The sequence below is a fragment of the Adelges cooleyi genome, unplaced genomic scaffold (genome assembly GCF_023614345.1).
Source record: "Adelges cooleyi isolate 19-005CV unplaced genomic scaffold, UGA_ACOO_1.1 ACOO_flye_CR_arks_rails_tigmint_CR_PRNA_23, whole genome shotgun sequence".
In the NCBI taxonomy this organism is placed as follows: domain Eukaryota; kingdom Metazoa; phylum Arthropoda; class Insecta; order Hemiptera; family Adelgidae; genus Adelges; species Adelges cooleyi.
The window spans coordinates 12399129-12407553 of NW_026095893.1; positions in this window are offsets into that span (position 1 = coordinate 12399129).

Here is an 8425-nt window from a genome sequence, read left to right on the forward strand (position 1 = left end):
CACAATATATATATATATATGTAAATTAGGAAAAATAATAAGTCAATCTAGAATTGTACATGTTTTAAATCTAAATAAATAATAATAATACTAATAATACTTTTTGATATGAATAGTTAAGCAGTAAAACCAATTACATTATATAAAATTGTAGTTAATTTTCGGTTGTTTTTAAAGTAATTGACATTTTAAATAGAATGTGCTACAGTTGATTGGTAAATTGTTCTTGTAATAAAATTATTTTTTACTTTTTAGTTCACTTTTTACTACTTTTTAGAAAAGCATGTTTTTAAAAACAAAGTTTTATTTATTTATTTATTTTATTTTTTACTTTTTAGTCTTATTAAAGGTACTTAATAATTGGTGAATAGATTACTAAATTCATTTTAGAAGATTTGAAAAAAAAATTTTAATTTTAGTAAAATGGTCGCCATATTTGACCCCCCAGCATTTGCGACTTGGATGTCTAGGTCCCAATATTTTGACGGAACATTGTATTGTCATCCAAAATGAGTGTCTAGGTTAAATTTCAGCCTATATGATATCAGGAAGTGGGTTAAATTAATTTTAGAAGATTTGAAAAAAACATGAAATTTTAGTGAAATGACCCCCACATATGACCCTGTGTAGGGCGATCTGGATGCCCGAGTCCCAATATGATAACATTATATTATAGTGTCATCCGAGATGAGTGTCTGTGCCGTGTTTCAGCCTTCTACGACATCAGGAAGTGGGTTAAATTAATTTTGAAAGATTTGAAAAATATCCGTACGGACGTACGTACGTGTTAGCGAGTTAAAGAAAAACATGTAAAAACTACTCAAATATAGCTTACAATTTTTAAATAGGTATTTGTTTTCAATATATCACAAATAGTGAGCTGTAATACAGCATACTTACTTTGTATTTAAGCTAGATTACATATATGAAACTTAAAGTTCATTAGAAACATATAACTTAGGGTAATTTAGTTAAAGGGGTCCGATAATAGCATTTCATAGAGGATTAAAAGTCAACTAATTTGAACAATTTGGTCATCTTGTACTGCTGAATTAGTAATTACAAAATGGCTTTATAAATTTAAAAATCGGTAATTTGGCTTTTTATTTAAACCCAGGTTACGGTTTCTTAAGTTCAAATTTTGAAATCCGGATTTGTCATTAAACCCGGATTCTTCGTGAAATCCGGATTCTTCGTAAAATCCGGATTTTTTTCATTGAACTTCGAAACCCGAAAACCGGATTTTACGGATTTTAAGAAAATCCGGATTTATTTCCCATCACTAGTAGGTACATACATAAGTAAACAAAAGGGAGGCGATTAGGCGATCGCCCCCCTCCCACTTGTATACGCTCCTGATAAGTTAACATAGTATAATTGGGATTGGGCAAGATATTATACAAAACAAGGATCTTGATATAATATATTACAATTATGTATTAATATTAATTAACATTCTCTCTGGGAAATTGTTTCAGGTATATATAATCACTTTCGCATCCTTACCGACGTAAGAGCCTAACTTCGAATCACCGCACCACACACGTTGATAAAGATAGGACTAAGAATAAAATTGGAAGTGGAAGACCAAGGGCAGAATATATGATACAAATCGTAAAGAAAACATGGACAGAGAAATGTATTAAGGTGTGATTCCTATGCACTCGTCTGGAAGCGATTCACATTTCCGCCTCATTCACCGCACAAGTTTATTTGTTTATATGAGGCGCTTAGATGTCAAACCGATTAACTGCATAAAATGAAATTTTTCAGGACAGGCAGTTAAAGTTATCTGAAACAATGTATGTAAGTACAATTGCCAATTTTCTTAGCGCACTCTAGTGGTGAAAAATTCAACTATGGAGTTATTTATCTTGGCCACTGAAAATTATACACTTTTTTAATCCAACCATGCTATTATTCGCAATTTGAAAAAAGTGGGGTTAATCGGTTTGGCATCTGAGCGCCTCATATGTGCGGCTGGGACGTAAATTAATTGATCCCAACTTACCCTAAAAAAACTCTGAATTTGCTTTCATTCTAAAAATGTTTTTTAATAAAAATGGTGAAAAATCGTACTGTCTTTTTAGAAAAGACGAGGGAATTCCCCTCCCCCAAATTGTTCGAATTAGTTACATACCATTATTATGTTGGTATTTTTCCAAGTTTTATTAGTAGTTCGAAACTACGTATTCGGTCACTTTTTCTTTGTGTTCACTTATCATATTGATATGAGATATCACTTCCATCATATTTTTAAATTACATTAAAATTATCGCACACGTTAAAAGTTGTATAACTTATATTACAAGTAACCTAATAACCAAGAACTAATCGTTTTTTGATAGAAACGGCAGATAAAATTATAGTGGCGAGTCTGTACCCAAAATGACAAATGTAATTCTTATATTTAGTTAGCCCGAAGCGCCAGCCATAGTCGTGCCTCCACCCCCACCCGCATCGCCTATAGCAACTACCCGGTCGGCAAAACCGTGTGTTTGCCACTGCCACTTCACGGACACGAACCACTACGGCGCCACCGTTGCCGCCACGCGACCGAAATGAGAAAAGGCGGCTGCCACCGTGTTAACTATCAAAACGAGGTTAACAACAATAGCGTGCTTACATACACACACACTCGGCTCCCGTACATACACAAACCACTTCCAACGGCGCCGGTGTAAGTGCTTTTAATCATCGGCGTAGTTCTTCAAGTGGCCCAACTTTGACGTTATCTACCGGCGCACCCGAATAATACTACTATATGCTATTCCGTCAGTTAGACCGCCCTTATAGCGCGCTATATCGTTTCGACAACGTGTTCGCGTCGCTTTTCCGTTCAAACATTTGTTTACAGAGTTCATGATATTTCTACTCGCTAAACAATGTGTTATTATGATCACAATAATATGATCGAGTATGTGCCAACAATTTATCGGTGCATAGGTACTCAAAATTCGCCGCCCCCAAAAAACTGCCGCCGTAAGCTCGTGCTTATTGTGTTTACAGGGAAATAGGCACTGCCTATAATACGATTATGTACCTATTAATAATATAATAATAGGTCTATTATAATAGACAGGAATCGTTGTATGATAGTTCACCTATTTATACGTACACCGAACAGACGGTTGTTGAATGTTACATTAATCACCAAACCTATAAATACCAGCTATGTCTTCTGATTACCCCGAATTAAACTTTTAACTATATACTCTGTTCAAAATAAGAAGCGACTTCGGCGGCTACTTGAAAACCGGTTTTTTACGTGGCTTTCAGATAGCCGCCGAGGTCGTTTCTTATTTTGAACCGATTATAGTTATGATTTTTTAGTACATATAATCATCGAAACTAGATAAAAAAAACCTAATAGCTTAATAAATAAATGGTATTCGGTTTATCTGTTTGTCTATCATAAACTATTTAGTAGCCATTTATATATGTATATTAGACTCTGTAGAAAAATACCTTTTTTTCTTACGCCCTCTATTAAGTAATCCCCAAAATTGCAAATCCCTAGCTCAACTCTAAGTACTTCTACGGAGTTTGTTTATATTTGCATTTAATTAACATTGGAAATTCTACTTTCATATAAATTCTAACTTGAAAACTAATCAACATTTTTACAATTCAAAACAATCATTTTTAACGTTACAAGTTACTGATAAAACACATGACTTGATAACTTGCTAAAAATTTTTATCACAAATGATCTTTAGAAGGATTTTCTAATATCCTATATCAGCTTTTAGGATATTTTTTTAATCTATAAAAATTTCGATTAGTCTTCAAGTTAAAATTCTTGAAAAATTAAAATTTCTCGGTCGGTCTGCAGCAGAGCGCGGTACGAGCGACATCGAACCACAGCCCTGAAGATGGAACGTGCAAGTGTTCCGAAACGTTGGCGAACTAGTCAAGACATCCAAGTGGGAGTAACCTCAAGTCATGTAAATAGTGTAAAATTTCTTATGTTCATCAAATACAAAAATAAAGTATTCATAAGGAAGGATTTAGTTAAACCTTAGGAATAAAATAAAAAAACAATAAAATATATTTATGTATCATGTACATTATACATGCATCTAAAAAAACAAATCTTACATTTAGCATTTTTTGGAAAATAAGCACGGAAGTTTTTATTTATCATAGGATACCACACTATGAATAAACACATGAGTAGTAGATTTAAAATTGTTTTTTTCGCTTATGTTTTTTACGCATCGAAGCTAAAACATTTTTCTAAAGTTTTGTGTAAAAGACTTCAAAAGTGGTAAAAATTAAAATTACATGTTTTTGGGGTCGCTGATTCTAAATTTGATATCAGTTTTATCAATTTTATTTGTCCAAAAATCTGCAAAAAAAAGAAAAAAAAATGAAAACCAAAAATGTGTACTTTAGTACTCAAAACTTACTAGAATCACTCTAAAGAGATGTCCATAAAAATATTATTATCATTTAATACAATTTTTTTAAAGATTTAAGAGTGTTTATGTTAAAATATACAAAATTTGCGAAAATAACAGTTTTTCGGCAATTAAAAAAAAACGTAGTCCCGAATTTTTCCTTTGTTTAATATGTTGTCGATACATATCAGTTCAAACTGCTGACAAATTTTCAACTAAAAGGTCCTAAAATTATGACTAAAAAACAAAAAACCTTGCACCTCTGTGGGGTATGTTTGTACGGGGCGGGTATATTTTAAATTGACTATTGACGTATAGTGGCGTACCAAATAAATATTCCTCGTGAAAAATCAACTCGACACTTTTTCTCAAAGTTATAGCCAGTAAAAGTTGAAATTTTAAAACTCGTATGGCTTATTTTGGTTTTTTAAAATTTTAATGGTGAAGAAGTGAATTTTTTCCACTTGTACCCCCCTCCCCCTCCCATAATACCAACTATTGTGATTTATAGAGTTGCTACTCGAAGGAATTAGTCCAGTATTAAAAAAGTTATAGTGAATATAGACACAAAAAAGTTTACATCATTGTAAAACCAATAGCATCCTGCATCGCTGCTCCGCATCAAAGCTAAAAGCTAAAAAACCAAAATACAAATTTATTTTTTTTTAATAGGCATGATAAAATTATAAGATTCAACTAATCATTATTCAATTAAAAAATAAAATAATATGTATAAAATTAATGTAGTTTAAAAATATTGTGTTCGGTTTTTTAAATCTTACTTTATATTGCCAACAATAACGGTTTTGTACGTTATCAAATTTACTAATACTACATATTTACACACAACATTTTTAAATGGACTAAAATCGATTTTTTTAGATATAACTGAAGTATAATAAAGCATAAAAATATTTATAATTTTTTTGTGGAGTTAAAATTTACGCTTACGTAACGAGTTATATGTTTAGCGAATTAGACCAATAAATAACAATAAAAACGTCAAGAATATTGTCATTCACTTTTTTGACTGTCATAATATTATGTTTATGATTATATTACGTTCCAATTAATTTGAATCACCACTATGACTTAATGGTGTAGCATTAATGTAGGTATACAAAGTGACAGCTGGGCCCCTACAGACTATTACGATATAATTCTGTTTAGTAAACTAACTATTCAAACTACAAAATACATATTCGTTATACATTTTATGTGAAGTTGATTTGATGATAACGTCGAAATGTGTTGTCAAGTTATTCAAATATAAAGTAAAAACTAAAATTCCAAATTAAATTTACAATAATGTATTTATTTATAATTTAGAATGTATAATTGGTATTTGATACTGCTATGACTCATAATGAGTTTGTTTTTGTTTTCAGGACATGTTATAATGATCTCTGGGATACTTGAGCTAATTAGATAATTTGACTAGGCGGACATAATAAACTTCACTAGATTGTAAACATCTGAGATACTAAGCTTTCTACCATAAGTTTCATTTTCAATACATAAAAGGCATTATGCATAATGTAACCATCCCACAACAACATGAAAAAAGAAATTTTTATACTACTGGATAGAATATGTCATATTATGTATTTTTTAACATGTTTTTATTAAGTATCTTTCTAGTCTGTTCGGTACAAATTTTGCAATCGATTTTAACTAACTTCCCGATAAGCTAGAGACTTCAAACTTTAAACATAGCTCAGAACGGGACGAAAATGAATACTAACTCGCTTTCTTGTTTGTCTGTTTGTTTGTTTACCTGTTCGGATTTCGATACCATCTTTTGTACAAAATACAAATGGTTTGTTGTACCAACTACCATCTTTAATCTTTCTATCCGTTGCTTAGTGACAACCCCTAGAAATGATATACTTAGATGTTTAAATTATACACGTCTGAATTTATATTATATAAAATTTGTTTTAAAAATTATGGTTTATTTGTGTTATTGGGCACCAAGCCCTTGAAATCCCTTGAAATCATTTTAAAAATTCTATTTGAAATCGAATTATAATTTTAAAAAAGAAATATTACACTTTAAAAACCATCTTTTTTGATATTTCGGGATACAAATTCTTTTTATCGCGTTAGAGCCCATTGAAACTGATAAAACTGATAATTCCATAATTTGGTCCAAAAAAATGTTATTACAAAATAGCATAAAAAGGATTTTCAACTATCATATTTCAGCTATGATATTTTTTTTTTAAATTGTAAAAATGTTTGATTAGTTTTCAAGTTAGAATTGTAAGTAGCTAATAATCTTTGTGAATTAATTATCAAATATGTATTTATATGAAAACCAGTATTAGGAAATATTGTCAATGCTAGGAACCATGATTTCACTTAATTATACACTTTCAGTCATTATAACATATTTGTCTTGTAGGCTAGATGTTGTGTAATTTGCCAACTGTGTAACATGTAGATACTATGTCTATCGTTTACTATGTTATCAAAAAATTAAATTTTAAGAACAGCAATAACTACATGCTTAATTTACTAAAAAGTCGGTTTTTAAACAAATATTTTTTCAATTCTAATACTACTATTAATTATTATAATCATTTATAGTAAAGACATACTTAGGTATGCTGTAAAGAACCTCCCATTATTTCATTTGTGCTTACCAAAACCAAAAATAATGAGTTTTAAGTAGATGTATAAGTATTAAGTAGTAAGTAAGAATAGCTAAGTTCAAATGACTAAAGAATAACCTTTGGGCTTTGTCTTAAAGTATTCTAAATGTCAGGGATATAATAATAAAATATCTATTAAAAAAAAAGGTTTAAATTTTAGAAAATATTTGACATAAAGGGTGTATGTGTACTTGGACTAGGTAAATGTCACATGTAAATTATACATGGGGTTGCTTATTAATACCAACCCGCTTTGACACAAACATTTTTTTCATTAAATTTGTGTTACTGCCTATAAATAATAGTTAACATTATTATCTCTAATTATTTTTAGGTAGAAGATATCTTCTTTAATGAGGTCTGTGTTATCTATTATAGAATAAAACTAAGATGAATCGTTTTGGAAAGGATAACTCGGTAAATCATTTACATTTTTACAAAATTATTGTACTTTTTTTTTACATTTTAACCATAACTTAACTAACCAAATATTTTACTATATTATTTTCGATGATTAATAATCATATATTATTATATTAGTAAATTACTTATTACCATATGATACGGGAAGCAAAAATGGACCTCTTGAAAGTATTTTCCAAAATTGAGTCTTTTTTTGATTTTTGACAAATTTGAGACTTGTTATTGGTATTACGCATTATACTTATTTTAACTTTGATGGGGAGCTGAAAAGTTATTGTTTTTACAATGATGTCTGGATCAACGATATATTTTAAACCGCTGAACCGATATCTTCGTGTAGCAACTCCATAAATTAGAAATCGTACCTGAAAGGTACTTTAGAAGATGGCCAAAAATTAAAAATATTCCCATCTTAGTTTTACAATGATGTGTTTTCTTTATGCCTGAAGTCACAATAACTTTTTTTCTGCGGACCTATATATTTGGAAAGTAAACTCGATCCGTAATCGTATGCAATTGATACTTTGGTAGGTCAGGAGTAGAAAAGTTTACCCCTTCCCCTTCAAATCGAGAAAAACACCCAAAAAAATGTCTAGGTTGCTTTGTGTGAGTGAATCAACAATTAGCAGGTAATAAGACAATTTTCATTATAGTTTTAATTACAATATAATATGGGTAACTATGGCAATATATTTTTATAGACAGACGATCAATTCTAATCGTATCTATCCTGATACTAGAAATACATTTTATAGCACATAATTGTCATTAGGTAATGCTTTTATCGATATTTTTATTTTTAATTGTGATCACTAAACTACCCTTACTTACTCTACTACTACTACTACTGGTTTGGGCTGTGTTGGTTTGAACCTACTATCCACAGATTCTCACTGAAGCGTTTATTTAAAGGTGATTTTATCACTTTCAGTTATAATAATA